Source organism: Sinocyclocheilus anshuiensis, unplaced genomic scaffold (genome assembly GCF_001515605.1).
Source record: "Sinocyclocheilus anshuiensis isolate Anshui unplaced genomic scaffold, SAMN03320099.WGS_v1.1 scaffold1018, whole genome shotgun sequence".
NCBI lineage: Eukaryota > Metazoa > Chordata > Actinopteri > Cypriniformes > Cyprinidae > Sinocyclocheilus > Sinocyclocheilus anshuiensis.
In genome coordinates this window covers 1,107,656-1,125,316 of record NW_015539893.1, presented here as the reverse complement: position 1 = coordinate 1,125,316, position 17,661 = coordinate 1,107,656, and the positions used below count along the sequence as shown (strand labels likewise).

The 17,661-nt window shown below is 40.2% G+C and overlaps 1 pseudogene; it reads right to left on the bottom strand.

Annotated features, from left to right (window-relative positions):
• Nucleotides 1-401: 401 nt before the first annotated feature.
• Nucleotides 402-17,661, bottom strand: part of LOC107685866 (dihydroorotate dehydrogenase (quinone), mitochondrial-like) — a 19,839-nt pseudogene continuing 2,579 nt past the window's right edge.

Genomic DNA, 17,661 nt, shown 5'->3' with positions numbered 1-17,661 from the left:
AGAAAAGGCACAGTCTAGAGACAACAGTGAGATACAACAAACATAATAAAACTCATCCTTTGGAAATCATGTATATTAAAAGTTCAGAAATGTAATGAAATCAAATGCATTACCACTGTGATTAGTTTACATTCTATATACAAATCTTAAGCAATACACAACATTCATTCTAATTCATATATTTCTTAAACTCAGATGCATAAAATATCAGATATGTAAGCCACTCGTGTTTGCAGCATTTTTACATTACCAAGAATTAATTTACATGTCACCATAGCATGCCTAAACCGCAATACATTTTTATATAAGATGTTCCAGTCTTGTAAATGAATGACTCCAAAACTATGCTTAAAAGAAAATGTGGAATGAGACCATTAATGTGCAAAAGTAAATGCAGAATGTTAAGCATTATGAGGGGCCAAACTCTCTGACAAACACATCACATTTGAAGTGAGCCTTCCTTTTAGGTCTGTGGTTTTAGTTTTCTCTGTTGATCTATGATCAGCACCTATTACCTCTGCTACACATGCAAAACCTTGTGCCCTAAAAAAAGGAAACAAAACAGGAACAAACATGTTTAATACCTTTATGTTTCTTAATACCTAAAAAAAAACATTGGTATACTCACTTTAAAACATCATCTAGTTCTCTTTTGATCTTGTTGACTACAGGCGGACCCTGGTATACTAGAGCCGTGTAGAGCTGCACCAGAGAGGCTCCTGCACGAATCTTATCTAGGGCATCCTGTCCGCTGGCCACTCCACCAACTCCAACAATGGGTAACTTCCCTACAAACTCACACAAAAGCTTATTTCCTTATTAACCAAATTCACTTTGTATATTTCAATCGATCAGTCCAAATACCAAATACAAATGAAATGTGTAAAAATAACATTTAATTTTAAGCGTATACAAAAACATATTTAAACAAATTTAACATTTAAGCGTACCTTGCGTCAATGTGTACATCTCTCGTACTGTTTGAGTGGACAGCTCTTTCAGAGGCTGACCACTGAGACCCCCTATTTCATGTTTTTTGCGCCTTTTAGAGTGTCTGGCCTGGAAACAGTGGTGTTGGAAACTATTAAACCATCAACACCGACCTGAAAAACGCACAAAAAAGTAATTTCCAGTAAGTTACCTATCTTCTAAATGAATCAACCACAACATTTTCACATAATCTGTTTAACTGAAAACAGGCTTGACTAATCGATTCTTGGGATGTAAGAATCTATATCATTCTGTAAAAATGATAATTGATTAATATCGAGATATCAATATTTTTTACCCAGCCCTAGTGAAAATACATGGCTACTTCTGAATGGCCATCAATGAAGAAAGATGCCAATAATCCGGGCCGTCCTTAGGGGGGTGCAACTGGTGCGGTTGCACCGGGCCCCGCAGCTAACGGACCGAGGGCCAAACACCAATCCATCCATCACCCGAATTTCCATGATATCACTGCACTACAATAAGACTTTTTTTTTTTTTTATAAAAGAGAGTGAAATCTTCTGGTGTACAGGCTGTTTTGCTTCAAAACAATTGAAATCTGTATTGCCAGATAAAGGTTGTATCTTGCATTGAAACAAAGGAATGACCAGAACGAGTTGTTGTCCTTAGTGTTAATCAGCTTTATATTTTCTTTTTCACTCGATCATTTGGTGTTGGTGGTTATTCAGGTTCTTAAAGAGCGGGATTCTTTGCGGAGTGAGAACCGACCGCCTGTGCTGGTGAAGATTGCTCCAGATCTTTCTACACAGGACAAGCAAGACATTGCTGAGGTCATCATGGAGGTCAGTCTTAACTGGTTAATGGATGGAATGTTGAAGGGCACTTCCCAACCAATATATCGCTATAAGCATTGTGCTTTGGTACTTTTAATATGAAACAAAGTCTCAGATTTCAAATTCTGTCCATTGTATTGCAGTATTCAAACAATAAATGCAGTTTTGGCGCTGTTTAATGTGGAGTGATAGATCGCGCTGTAGCGCCTCAGTTCAACAGATGCGGTAGCGCGTAGCACACGTGAACTAATCATCTCCTCCAAATTAATACCAGTTGTGAACTGATCATCTCCTCCACATTAATACCAGTTTCAGCAAAAAATAAACATGACTAAACATCCGAAGGTAAGTTAAAAGAAAGAGTACAATTTTACAAGCCGTATCCTGTCTTATGTAATCACTCAGTGTTTCAGCTGCGCAAAGACGTCAATAACGGCTTGTAAACAATGTCACGTAACGTCACATTTACCTCAGAAAAACATATTTGGTGACCATAAACTTATTAGCCAGATAGAAAAATAAACTGTAGAGAGGGGCATTATGCTAAAAAAATGCACCATATAACATATTCATTATAAATTTTACTGTTCTTCAATGTTTAATTTATGTTTGAATAAATCCATCTAGTTTTTATGACTGCCCCCATTATGTTTATGTTTAAAAAAAACAAACTGAAGTATAAATATTATTATGTAATTGTAACTTTATTATTTTAAAAACTTCATTAAGTGTAATTTTAGCAAATTAGTCAATTTTAACCTTCAATATTATAGTAATGTCATGTATATTTTACAGCATTAGTTGAGAGATTTTTTTCCTTGAGAAAATTTGGCATGTACTATACCTGATATAGCCTATATCCAAAATAATCGATATAGAATCGAATCGAATCGCAAGCTTGTGAATGAGAATAGAATCGAATCGTGAAATTTGTGTCAAAACCCAGCCCTAATTTTCACAAAATAAAATTAGTTTCAAGCGAAAAGTTTTCATTATATTATAGCAGATGATTTCATATACCATCATGGTATAATGTACGAACAGAAAGAGATTCTTATCGTTACTTGTCACATGTATGTAAACATTATACTGAGAGAGATGGACAGAATGGCAGAAAGTAAACGTAGTTTGGTGTGGTGCTACTTTTCACTTGTAGAAAAATATAAAGCAAGATGCAATGATATATGATACATGTTATTCTAGTTTATTCGATTCATATTTATGTTAAAATATATTATTTCACTATTATTTAATCACAACATTTCTGTAAAATACAATATTATTTGTACACCTATTGGTAGAGATTTTTTATTTAATTGTGCCCATAATTGCTTTTGTGCTACATTTGTTATTAATGTCCAGTAAGTGTCATGTAAATGTGATTTGTCTTTAAATGGAATGTTTTTTTTTTAATTGAACTTTATTTTGAAATCTCACATACCCGTTTAAGAAATAATCAGTATTGGTAAGGTGTCGTTAAAATTGTATCAGAAAGTATAGGTATTGTATCTGTATCGAATTTAAAAAAGTGTGGTATTGTCCATGCCAATTAAAATATGCCTTCAGCACTGGAATAATGAACTACCTTGTCCAGAAGGTGGCGCAGTTCTTCCTTGCCCTGTAGGTCTCTAAGGCCAGGAGTGTTAGGGCTGCTAACATTCACTACTAGGTAGTCAGCAAGAGGGCCCAGTGTCCGCAATCCCTCCTCATAATCTGACACCGCATCTGTAGAAAGCTTGTTCTTCCCAAGATTGATACCAAGAGGTTTACCTGCTGATATTGGAAATGTATACTGTTAGAGGGCAGCGGGACTTTTCCTGGCACAGCTGAACAGACGTATTCAAATAAGTAGGAAAAAGCACTAAATGTCTTGTTTCCAAGGCATTAAGGGAAAATATGTTATATAAAGATATGTTCACAGTCTTGAGAAAAAATAAAAAATGGAAACTTATCCCCAGTTCCCCACATAAACCTGCTGCCTTCATGGTAAATGTGATTGCACATGCTTAACATATAAATTATTAGTGAAATATTTACACTATACAAAAGTATTTGACATTTAGAAAATAAGTACCATGGTATTACCATGGTTTGTGGACACACCGGGATGGCAGTTGGAATTCATTGCAGTATCATGTAAATACCATTATACTTCGGTCTGATAATCATGACGAAACCATTGCATTTCCATCTGACAACTTTATTGTACCATGGCACTACTACAATATTTATGTATCAGCTATTAAATATCAGGTAAGTGAACTGACCCTCACCCCCCATTTTCTGAAGAGTCACTAAGGTTTTCTGGATGGTTGCCAAAGTTTTCTAGGCGGTTGCTTATTGATCCCTCCATCAGTTTAAGTCAATGGGTCTTTTTACAATTGATTATAAAATTAACACAACTGGAGCCATCATTCATGTCCGTAGCATAAACTGTAGTGATGCTACAGTTTCATATGTATGTTAGAGGTTTGTTCAAATCAAAAGCATTTTGAAAGAGAAAGTCCAAACTTCAAGTTTCAAATGGCGAGCAGGATTTGGCATTCAAAACCTGCAACATGGACAAACGCCACTAATTTACTCCATCCGGAGGGACTCCACCCTTGTTTGAATGCCTGTGAAGAACGTGTTCACAACACTGGCTGACGATATTGGTGTGCGACTGATATCAATTATATTTTTATTGTTTAATATTACGTCAGCAAATTCAACAGACCAAAAACATTCTTTTTGTTATTCACTTATAAAATAGAAAACCTTGTCCAGCCAGAAATTCGGATTAAGTTCAAGCAGATTCATGGAAAAAACAATATACTTATTCAAATATTTTCCATTTGGAACTAAATTCACTTTCACTGAGTATAAACAAAAAGCATGTATCACAGGTAATGTGTAGTGGTTTTTCAGAAGTTTAACAAATATTTGAAAAACAGAACATAAGTTTAAAAACAAAAACTGTAACTGTAATCATTGGACAGATAACAACTATACTAACGCTATACTGAAGCAAAGTGCATGACTGAATGCTAAACTGGAAGCCTCCTTCAGGAGAAGCTGGCTCGTCTGCACTCATTTGCATATTCTCCATGGTGAAAAGAAACACTGTGTGACTGACAGATGCTAATACCATCTAACTCAAAATTGTTCAATCTTTTACCAACTTTTAATAGTTAAAATGTTTAGTTCCTTAGAAAAGAAAAGAAAAGAAAAGAAAAGAAAAGAAAAGAAAAGAAGAGAAAAGAGAGCTAAGTGTTAGGTTCTATAATTTATTCTATAAATCATGGATTATACTCATATTAGAATATAGTACAGTGCTTGGCATAAATGCGTACACCCCTCTGAACACCCCTCTTTTTTTCTTAATGATCCCAAAGACGATTCAATAAAAGATGGCAAAATTGAAATTGATTAATCATATACTTAATAAAAACAGAGAAAATGTCATTAATATATGAAAATTAAGTAAATTAGCCTGTCCTGTTTAACTCCTGGAGGAGGACTTCCTTAAATGCCCTGGTCATTAATGGGGAATGTTGCTCAATTGCCTCTACAAAATCCCCCGCAGGTGTTCAAGAGTTGGGTGAAATACACTACCAGTCAAAAGTTTTATGAGTTGTATGAGTGCTGATGGTGTAAGGGAGTTTTGCTTTACCAATGCTGTCATGAATTCACACACCACTGTGTAATGTAATGTAATTAAAAAACTTTTGAATTGAATTGCTTCTCGTTCCCTGCATAGTTGGCCATTTTTTCAGCATGACAATGACTATATACATTCTCCAAAGGTGAAAAACTGTGGACAAGTACACTGCCAGTCAAAAGTTTTTGAGCAGTACGATTTGTAATGTTTTTTTAAAGAATTATTTTCTGCTCACTAAGCCTGCATTTATTTGATCCAAAATACAGCAAAAGCAGGAATATTGTGAAACATTTTTACTGTATAAAATAACTGCTTTCTATTTGAATATATTTTAAAATGTAATTTATTCTTGTGATTTAAAAGCTAATTTTTTTAGCATCATTACTCCAGTCTTCAGTGTCACATGATCTATCAGAAATCATTCTAATATTCTGATTTGCTACTCAAAAAACATTTTTTATTATTATTAATAATATTTAAAACAGTTGAGTACATTTTTTTTCAGGATTCTTTGATGAATAAAAAGATCCAAAGAACAGCATTTATCTGAAATAAAAAGCTTTTGTAACATTATACACTATACCATTCAGAAGCTTGGAGTCAGATTTTTTTTTTTATTATAGAAATGGAGCAACAGTCCAGTTCTTCTTCTCCTTAGCCCAGGTAAGACGCCTCTGACGTTGTCTATGGTTCAGGTGTGGCTTAACAAGAGGAATACGACAACTGTAGCCAAATTCCTTGACACGTCTGTGTGTGGTGGCTCTTGATGCCTTGACCCCAGCCTCAGTCCATTCCTTGTGAAGTTCACTCAAATTCTTGAATCGATTTTGCTTGACAATCCTCATAAGGCTGCGGTTCTCTCGGTTGGTTGTGCATCTTTTTCTTCCACACTTTTTCCTTCCACTCAACTTTCTGTTAACATGCTTGGATACAGCACTCTGTGAACAGCCAGCTTCTTTTGCAATGAATGTTTGTGGCTTACCCTCCTTGTGAAGGGTGTCAATGATTGTCTTCTGGACAACTGTCAGATCAGCAGTCTTCCCCATGATTGTGTAGCCTAGTGAACCAAACTGAGAGACCATTTTGAAGGTGTTTTGAGTTGATTAGCTGATTGGCATGTCACCATATTCTAATGGGCCTTGAAAAAGACCAATTGAGGTTATTGTGCTTTGGCTACAGTAGGTAGTTCCGGTGTGAACAACAACCATGCATTTTACTTCTGCATCTTAATGTTTAACATGAAACAAATCGCTCTTTTCATAGCTTTTGCTGGCTCTGACACTTGATTGGTATTTCTCCTTCTCTCTTCTTATCAAAATCACTCTTCATGAATTAATTTCAATTAAAGCTTAAAATGAAGGCCTGATTATTTCAAGGACTTTGTCAAAAGTCCATTGTTTTTGAATTTCTGTTACTTTTCTCCAAAGAAATAAGTATCCTAACAGTTCTCTCTCAACTGGTTCCATTGTTGTCAGCATTAAATCTGAGAATGATTCAGTGGGCTATGTAACACCTTTAATTGTAAAGAAATTACTCCTCTTTAAATATTTTGGTTCAACATACTTATCTCGTGGTCAAAAACTGCCTTTAACTTGCAATATATTATTTGCATCTTAAATAAAGAAATAATATTATACAAAATAAAAAAAATCATGTATTAGTTTTATTACTTAACTTTCAGGAGGGTGTACTTATTTTTGAAACAACATTTTATCACTTTGATAAGAAAATCTTATTTTCCTGAATAATTCTGAAATACTTATTTGGTAACTGATAAGCAGACTTGCTTGAAAATTACATCTCCAAATAATCCTAATATGTCTTTAAGTAAAGAATAATTGATTAATTCAGATGGGGTGTACTCATTTATGCTAAATACTGTATGTGCAGCACCAGATGAAGGGGAATGTGAACCTTACTGAAGTGGCTTTACTGAGGTGGTTAAAGACAACCCAAAGGTACCAAAGACAAAGGCTGCAAAATACTGCTTTAAAGGGTAAAAATAGCCATCAAAATTATATTCTGAGACCTTGGAGACATACCATGGTAAGTCTGTCTTTGCAGCGAAAATGTAGCTATACCTGTTAATGACGGCTTGGTCTGACTCCAGTCTAAAGACACGTGGTTTGGGTTTCCATCCTGTGCCTTTGGGGTTGCAGTTCCCACCTCCACAAAACCAAAACCCAGTCTATAGAGGCCATCCACCGACTCGCCGTGCTTGTCAAAGCCTGCTGCTAACCCACCTGGGTTCTGGAACTTGTGACCCATCGCATGCACTTCCTGATGGAAATAAATGTGAAACAACAAAATAAAATTTAACTTCACCAAAAATATTAAACACTGCAACAATGTCCTGACCAACTAAAAGTGGAAAATCGATAGAGGTTTTTAAATTACCTATCCCAATATAATAATCATACACTACATGGCCAAGTATATGGAAAACCACTCTGCAATTAAAGCAAAAATATATATTAAAGTGGCCATATGATGCGATTTCAATTTTTCCTTTCTCTTTGGAGTGTTACAAGCTCTTGGTGCATAAAGAAGATCTGTAAAGTTGCAAAGACTAAAGTCTCAAATCCAAAGAGATATTCTTTATAAAAGTTAAGAGTCAGCCACGCCTACCTAAAACGGCTCGTTCTAACACGCCCCCACATATCTACGTTGCTATGTGGGAAGATTTGCATAACGCCGCCCAAATGTTCACGCAAAGAAAGAAGGCGTGACTTTTATTCTCGCTGTAGTTTTGTTGTTGCCGCCGCCATGTCGTAAAGACCCTGTGTGCATCGTTGTGATATTTAAAGCGAGTTTTTTGGGCAGTGTAGAGTAGGGCTTGTTGTTTGTAATTTTTCCGATCACAAATTCAGACATGGTTTTATGTTTACGCGGCGCGAGGCAACGCAACGCATAAAAAGACAGTATAAGTCATTAGAATCCATAATTATGTCCCCACTGGATGCAACGAATGCCTCGTTTATAATGGGTTTTCATGTTTTTGAATCATCGCTCCGGCCTGACAGGGCATCATCACAATATGGTGAGGGGCGTAACATTTCCGTCTCACGCTTGAGGTATTCGGCCAATCACAACGCACTGGATAGCTGGCCAATCACAGCACACCTCACTTTTTCAGACCGATGAGCTTTGTAAAAATCAACGCGTTTCAGAAAGGCAGGGCATGGAAGAGAAATAATAATGTACAGTATGTGGAAAATAATGTGTTTTTTTAACCTTAAACCGCATAAACACATTTCATTACACCAAATAAACAAAATAATGTTATTTTTAGCAGTATCATATGACCCCTTTAATGCTTAGTGGCAAATCTTACAGTCTTACATATCTTCCAGCACACAGTGACATTTTAGAGAACATGACTGGCCAGCACAAATCCCAGACTTGGAGGTCTAAATAAATCAATTGTATAATCAAAAACTAGGCACTGAAATGTCCATTTCCCATGCAAACATCAGAATTTGGGAACATTTTTTACTTGGCATAATAATGTACGCACCATTAGCACTCTGGACTGTGCGTATGTTTAATGTTTTTTACTAGTGTTATTGATTGTGTTAGTGTTATTGGCCAAATAACAAACTAAACAGAATGAATCAAAACTGAATGTTTCAATTTTATACACACATGTTGATTAAATATTTCAGAGTCTAACATGGATTTGGGCATTAAAATTAAATGAAATCATCATCCAGGAGTTAATAAAGTTCAATTAATTTAAGAAGAAAAAAACTGCATGACTGTACAGTACAAAAGAGGAAAGAAATATTCAGAGACTGATTACGTTGGTCAAACGAACGAAAGGTGTCAACTAGCATCAACTAGTTTTCTGTAATTTAATGCCAAGATGAGAAAACGTACTCGGTTACTTGCGTAACCTCAGACCACGCCCAGGACGAGGCTATGCCCCGAGTGGAATGGGCCCTGACTCCTATGGGGCTCTGGAAACCCAGGGAGGAGTATACTAGTGTGATAGCATCAACTAATCATCGAGAAATCCTCTGCTTTGTGACCGGGGACCTTTGGTGCGGCCTCCAAAGCATACAAAGAGTTGTTCCGGCCTCCTGAACGGGGCGGAACGCTCGATGTAAATTTTTAGCACCCAGCTCCTGGTCCTCCTCAGAAGGAGGAAGCACAGCGAGAGTAATAACCTGGGCTCTAAACGGGGTGTAGAGCACCTTAGGAACGTACCCATGTCTTGGTTTTAGGACGACTTTGTTAGGCCCAAACCCAAGACAGGCAGGGCTTATCAAGAGAGCCTGCAAGTCACCTACTCGTTTAACCAATGCTAATGCCAGTAGCAGAGCGGTTTTCAACGACAGGGTTTTTAAGTCTGCAGACTGTAGTGGCTCAAAGGGGGAGCCCTTGAATGCTCTCAGGACTGTGGGCAGGTCCCACGTAGGGACCGTGGGGGACCGGGGCGGATTGAGCCTCCTGGATCCTCTCAGGAAATGGACAACTAAGTTGTTCCGGCCCACAGACTGTCCGGCTATAGAAGCATGTGAAGCTGCTATAGCTGCCACATAGACGTTGAGCATGGAAGGGGAGCGGCCCTTGTCCAACAGCTCTTGAAGGTAGGACAATATCACCGATATGTCACATGAAACTGGGTCTTCGCCACGGGTTGTGCACCAGGCGGAAAAGACCGACCACTTAAGGGCATAGAGGCGTCTCGTAGACGGGGCTCTAGCCTGTGAGATAGTATTCAGGACGCTCTCAGGGAGATCTACTGATTCCCATCGAGAGCCCAGAGGTGCAGAGCCCACAGCTCGGGCTGGGGGTGCCAAATCGTCCTGTTCGTCTGAGAGAGAAGGTCCTGCCTCAGGGGAATGGGCCATGGGGCTGCTGTCAGCAGCTGAGACAGCTCTGAAACCCAAAACTGGTTCTTCCAGAGCGGGGCCACCAGAAAGACTCTGTGTCTGTGTTCCCTGACTCGTCTGATTACCTGTGGGATCAGAACGATCGGGGGAAAAGCATACAGGAGGAGGTTGGGCCAATCGTGGGCCAACACATCCTCGCTTTTCGAAACATAAGTTGGGCAGTGAGAGTTGTCTTTTGAGGCAAAGAGGTCGACCTCTGCCCTGCCAAAGATCTTCCAGATTTTTTTAACTGTTTGCGGGTGGAGCATCCACTCCTCTGAGGGGACGTTGCTCCGAGATAGCATGTCTGCTCCTCGGTTCAATATGCTGGGTACATGTGCTGCCCTCAATGAACGCAGGTTGAGATGTGCCCACTCCAAGAGGCGTTTCGAGGTGAGCCCTCCCTGGCGATTTATATAGGACACCACCGTCATGCTGTCTGAGCGGACTAGCACGTGGTGTCCCTTCAGGTCCGGTAAGAAGGTCTGAAGGGCTCAACATACTGCCAACATCTCGAGGCAGTTGATGTGTTGCCGGCCTTCTGTATCTGACCAGGAGCCGAAGGTCGGTCTGCCCTCGCACAGAGCTCCGCAAACCGTGTTGGATGCATCTGTCGAGACAACCTTCCTTCTGTGAATCAAGCCCATAATCACGCCCTGCTTGAACCACTGTGGGTCTTTCCAAGGGGCCAGGGCTGTTACACAGGCCTGGCTCACCCTGACACGAATGCGTCCATGACGCCACGCATGGGGCGGAATTTGAGGTTTCAGCCAGTACTGAAGGGGTCTCATGTGGAGCAGGCCCAGCTGTAGTACTGGTGATGAAGAGGCCATGAGGCCCAGCATCCTTTGAAATGACCTGAGAGGGCGAGAGGCTCCGATTTTGAAAGACGCAGCAAGCTTCTGTATGGCCAGTGCACGTTCTTGCGTGACTACCACCCTCATGTGGACTGAGTCGAAAACTGCTCCCAGGAACGAAGTTCGTTGGCTGGGAGACAGAGAGCTCTTGGCAAAATTTACCCTGAGCCCCAGGCACTCTAAGTGGCTGAGGAGGAGGGATCTGTGGGATATTAGCTCAGCCTCTGACTTGGCTAACACGAGCCAGTCGTCGAGGTAATTCAGAATGCGGACTCCCATCTGTCTCATCTGTTTACTTCGTAAAAGTGCGGGGAACCAGAGACAGTCCGAAGGGCAGGACCGTGTACTGATATGCCACTCCGTCGAAGGCGAATCTCAAGAATCGTCTGTGAATGGGGGGCTACCTGGATGTGAAAGTAAGCATCTTTCTGATCCAGAGAGAAGAACCAGTCCCCTGGGCGTATTTGCGAGAGGATCTGCTTCAGGGTAATCATTCTGAACGGCCGTTTCATGAGGGCACGGTTCAGGTGTCTGAGATTGAGGATGGGCCGGAGGCCGCCATCCTTTTTGGGGACGAGGAAGTAACGGCTGTAGAAGCCTGACTCACTCTGAGCTGGTGGAACCGTCTCTACAGCTCCTTTTGCCAGTAAATTCTTCACCTCGGATCGCAAGACGTGAGAGTTCTTGCTCTGCACTGAGGTGGAGACCACACCGCGGGGTCTTCGAGCGAACTGGAGTGAGTAACCTCGTTTTATAATCCCCAGAACCCAGTCTGACACCCCGGGGATGGCCTGTCAGGCCTTGGTCCATATGGGGAAGGGTTGGATTAGTTTGGGTGGTGAGTTGCCATGCGGGGACTTGACACTTGTGATTGTGATTGTGATTTGCTCTCTTTTTAAAAAAATGTTTGTTTTTTATTTCTCTCGCTATAACAGCGGCTGTTTGTGAGGGTGCTTTTAGAACGGGCCCAGTATTCACAACAGTTTTTAGAACAAACATACTGCCACCGGCACCCGGATACGAACGGGGTGCTTGAGGGCACAAAAGAGGGCGTTTTGGGGGTGGTCCGTGGCTGGCGAGAATTTGTCCCCTCCTCTTCCTTTCCAGCAGATCAGGACGACGCCTGAGGTGCCGGGTCCAACATCAGCTTGGGCCGTGGTCCTTGGCGCTTCGGAAATGGGTAGCGTCTGGCCCAGCGGGAGCGCTGTCGGGGCTCAGGCTTTGGAGTAGGCTGAGTGGGCGGCGGCGCAGGTTTCGCTGGCTGCTGTGCTGGTGTAGGTCTGGGGCGACTGGTGGCCGTTGCAGAGCTTGAGTGCTTAGGCAGGAAGTGCCGCATTGCCTGGGATGACTTCTGTGCTGCTGTAAAACGCTCTGCAAATCCCTCAACGGTGGGTCCAAACAACCCCATAGGGGAGACCGGAGAGTCAAGGAAGGGGACCTTGTCAGCCTCCTTAATTTCAGTGAGGTTTAGCCATAAGTGGCGCTCCAACCCCCCTAAGCTGGCCATTGACCTCCCGATGGCCTGTGCTGTAGCCTTTGTAGCTCGTAAAGCCAGGTCTGTTGCACTGCGCAGCTCCTTGAAAGCTGCGGGGTCAGGTCCGGACTCGTCCATGACTTGGAGTGCAGAGCTGAGGCCGCCTGCCCGGCGGAGGAGTATGCTCGTCCAGCGAGGGCAGACGTTGTTCTACAGGGCTTGGAGGGGTGAGCGACCTTCGCTTTCCATCCATCGTTTTCCGCTCCTCTGGCATAGACCACTCCATTCCCAGCTCTTCGACCGCTTTAGAGAGGACACGGAAAAGTTAGGCGTCCATCCCTTGCTTGGAGTCGTTGGGATCAGCAGACGGCAAAGGGGCGGGGTCGATTGTAGAGCCCGACATCTCCTCCGCGTCTGACGCTACTAGAGACATGCTGTCATCTAATAGTTCGTCCTCCATCACACCGAACGAGACCACGTCACTCGCATCAGACGAGGGATGCTGGTCTGAGTGTTCAAAGAGGATGGGAGAACCCTCTCTGCTAAGTGAGGGCGAGGCACGCGGGATCTGGGCCGGCGTGAGCACACTCGTAGCCGATTGCTCAGTCCCTTTGCCCTGCTGTTTTCTCCTCACAGATCCCTGGGCAGCAGAGAGGCGCAGAGAAAAAGGTAGCTTCTGTTCACAGCGAGGCGTGTCAACGGCGAGCGCTTCAAGTCCCATAGATCAGCGAAGGGAAGATCGTCGCCGCTGAAGGAGAATTGATCTGAGATCCTATGGCGAAATGCCCGCTTATATAGCCAGATGGCCCCGCCCTTCGATGCCATAGTTCATCAGTGGTTCGTTTTTTATTTACTGCACGAACCAATGGCCGTGCAGTTACACTGCATGATTGTAAAAGACTTCAGTCCTCGGAGAAAAAGGAGTTTTTCCCCATAAGCGTCCAGCGACGCAGTACGAGTGAAGTATCGAAAGGAAACACAAAGTATGGTGTTATAAATGTACATTAAAATTTTAAAATGAAATTAAAAATATCCAAATATATCCACATAGCAGTTTATCACTAATATTTAAAACACTGACCAGTGAGGCTGGGTCCTTGTAGTTGTTGTAAGGCACAAGTCCAAAACCAATCAACCGGACAGCTATGACATGAGCCGTCTCAGCTCCAACAAACCTCTGCAGCACAGGCATGAGAGCACTGGCATAGAAACGCTCGTCTCCGGAGGCTGTGAGGTATCCCAGGAGCAGGGCACTGCCACATCCTATGATCTTTATGGCATCTTTATGGCATCTTGTTTCTGCAAAGATCAAGAGAGGATACTTAAGTAACAAGAGACCACTTTTTTTTCTATCATCTGTCTGCTGAACTCAAAAAGATAGTGCCCCATTTTAAAAGAAAGGACCCCAAGCGCACACTATAAACGTGCACTAAAGCTCAAAAACGAATATGTTGGCTCATTAAAGCTGCAGTCCGTAACTTTTTTTTGGTTAAAAATGATTCGAAATCAATATTTGAGCAAGTACATAACTAGCCAGTGTTCGAAACTATCGCATTACTTTAGCCCGATTCACAACGGTTAGCTTATAATAATGTTTTCTCATTTGAGTGGTACGGGTAGGTTTTCGCGGGAAATTTGAGCATGCTGCTGCGTCATTCATTACGTCACGTCTGTAAACATAAAGAAGTTGTCCCGGCTACTAGGCTATCGCATGTGAGGATCCTGCAGGTGGCCGATCTTTTATAGCCTTTTCTCACAGCAGCTGGAATAATTACATTTCTAATTTTGATGGCGGATTGTAATCCAGAAAGGATTATGTGTTTATGAAACACATGTGAATGAAATTAAATTATATTCCAGTTTTAAATGTGCAGAATACAGATAGCCTGGGATTACACAAGATTTGTATTTTAAAGACAACCAGTTCGAAGGGAGCATAATTTGCTTTTTGGGTTAAAAATTAGACTGTACAGAAATTGAAATCTACTCGCTTATACACACTATACTCATAGTCACGCAATGCTGATGTTGTTAACACTATAACAATTTGAGAATAAAGTATAACAATAATAATAATGTGCACGGTTTGATGTGATATGAGCTAATTTAGATTAAATCATCATTTGTAGCACGATTTATTGTAATGCTTTTTTCCTCAGTTGGTCAGAACAAACATGGCAGACTTGTTACTTGTTCAGATGACAATATACGGTGAAAATTCTTATTTGGGTCATATATTCCAAGACGTAGGCTAGAATCTGTGAGTGCAAAGAACAATATCCACACCAGTGCGGTGACTGACTGCCACACATACTCCTCAAAACATTAGATTCATCCGCGCTGGAGCACAACCCATGCAAGGAAGATAATTCCGCACACAGCTGCAATTGCAGGCTTTCAAACAGAGATGGCAACAAAGAGGCAAAACTTACGGACTGCAGCTTTAAAGATTTTGTCTTTAGTACTGAAATTTTGACTTTTGCATATATTACAGACTATGCAAGCTTCCATATCTAAAATAAGATTTTAAAACAAATAGTCTTACCACCATAAAGTCAACCTTTACAAAAACGTCAACACTATGGACCAGCAGTGGTATAATTACATTTAATACCATAGTACTGAATGGTCACCATATTCATATATTGTGATATTTCAATGGTAAATGTCCAAAATACCCAAGGTATTATCCTGGTATTTTTTTTGTTAGTGTAATGCGTTTAAAGTTACAATGGCAATCAAGTAAACCTGAGACTTTTCTTCTGATTTCAGGGGATTACAGAGGGTTTACTGTCATTTTATATTCACACAGACTGCTAAACTCAGGAGCTGATTCAATGCACGTAAGAAGCAAAACAAGAAAAAAAAGTGTCACTTATTTATCTGTAAATGCATGCTCTGCTTGAGCTGGTGACCCTTTAACAGTGTTGCCAACTAATTTTCAGGAGAAGTTGCTAAAGGAAGGTCGATTTTTTTTGCTAAAAGTTGCTAAATTACATTGTGATGTCATTGCGCGATGATGACGTCATTACGTAATCACGACGCATAATTTTCACTACATCAAATCTCAGCAAAAAGTATATATTTCTATATGTTAATTTAGATTTCTTCGTAAAATAATATAAATGCATAATATAATATTAAAATATAAATAACTATTTTAATATACAACATTGAATTATTGAACACTTACACATTTTTGAATGATAACAATTTGTTTTGTTTTTTTATTAGCTAGTAAACTTGTAAAACTACACATTCTGAACAATTATAGTTTTAAGCAGTGTATTAATTGTCAGTATGCTACACTCTAAGAAAAGAATTCACAGGTTTTTGCCTGCATTTTAAATTACGCATTGTATTTTGTGCTTTCGGGTTACAGGGTTACAACGGATAATGGATAATGGATAGCGGATAATGTCCTGGAAAATTACTAGTACCTTTTCCATTTTTCTAGATATTTTTCTTACAGTGTACTAACTGATCAACAATCACAGGCACAAGCTAATAACAAGGTGCATCATAAATGAACAATTATTAAATTATTATTATTATCAAATTGGACAATTGCAAATAGCAATAACTTAATTCATGTGATGTGTGTACTGCTAGGCATCTTTGGTTTCCTCTTTTGTAAAATTTAGATGGAAAATGTGTGCCTTTTTATTGTTTGATAAACAATAAAATGTGTTTATTGTTTTAGCACTTATCAAAAGTTCCTAAAAGTAGCCAAATAAAATTTAAAAATAGCTACATTTGTTGCTAGGTGCTTTTGGAAGAAAAAGTTGCTAAATTTAGCAATGAAATTGCTAAGTTGGAAACACTGCCCTTTAAAGAACAACAAAACTTTATCTATGAGCAATGATACATCGCTTGTTCACCTTCAGTCGTCCCGCCATGAGTCGTGTTGTGTGACACCATCCAAACAACGTGCGTGCAAAGCTTCGCTGTTCACTTCCTGAACGAAATCTTGCGAGAATGAAGTAGAGGCGAGCCCCTGATAGCGAAATTAATTTGATATATTTGTTATATAACACAGATAAATGTGTGATATTAACAGTTAATTGAGTGGAATTTTTAATGTAACATTTAACATTGTCAATTGTGACAATTATAAACACAATTAATGTTGCACTTGGTAAAAGAGAGAGACGTGTAATACTTAATATTATTTTAATATTTTAACATAATATTTTATTACTTAATATATTTAGTACTAGAATCGTATTATATTTTTTTAAAACAATATGAAAACGTTTCATGTTTTAGGACCTGATACTATAGGCTATAACTTTTTATTATACGTACCATGGTATTACCATGGCATTCTTCGAAGTACCTTGAAGTAACAGGTAAGTACCATGGTCCGTGCACATGGATGTCACTTTGTTCTCAAAATTCCATGGAATTGCCATCAGTATACCATGTTATTGCCAAAGTACTTTATGCAATGAGTGCTTCTCCTTATTTTTATATTATACAGTGCTAAGTAATTAGCAGGCCAGTAGCCAGCCTAGTTTTTTTTTTTTAAGTGACACACACAAACATGAATGAATGATATTGTGCATTTGATCAGATATAGCTGGAGTACAAAATTATGAGATACACTGTGTGAATGCTTGGCTAAAGAGATGTGTCTTTAATCTAGATTTGAACAGAGAGAGTGTCTGAACCCCAAACATTATCAGGGAGGCTATTCCAGAGTTTAGGAGCCAAATGCGAAAAAGCTAGGCGATCAACCATCTCAGAACTCAAACACTTCAGTTGAAGCTTTGTAACTCTGCAGAACGCAAAGTCTTGCTAAAGCAGACTCTCTCAGAAGAACCAGAGACTCCTCTGTACCCCGGCAACCAACCAATCCAACGAGGGCTCTCCCAAAAGGACGTCATCCTGACGTCATCGTAACAGCCAATCAGCAAAGGAATTTCCCTTCAGCAGCCAAAACCGGAACACCGTTTCAGCTTTCAGCAAAACGCAAGTAACGAACAAAATCTTCTATCTGCTGAACTGGCGCTGATCATTGATTTA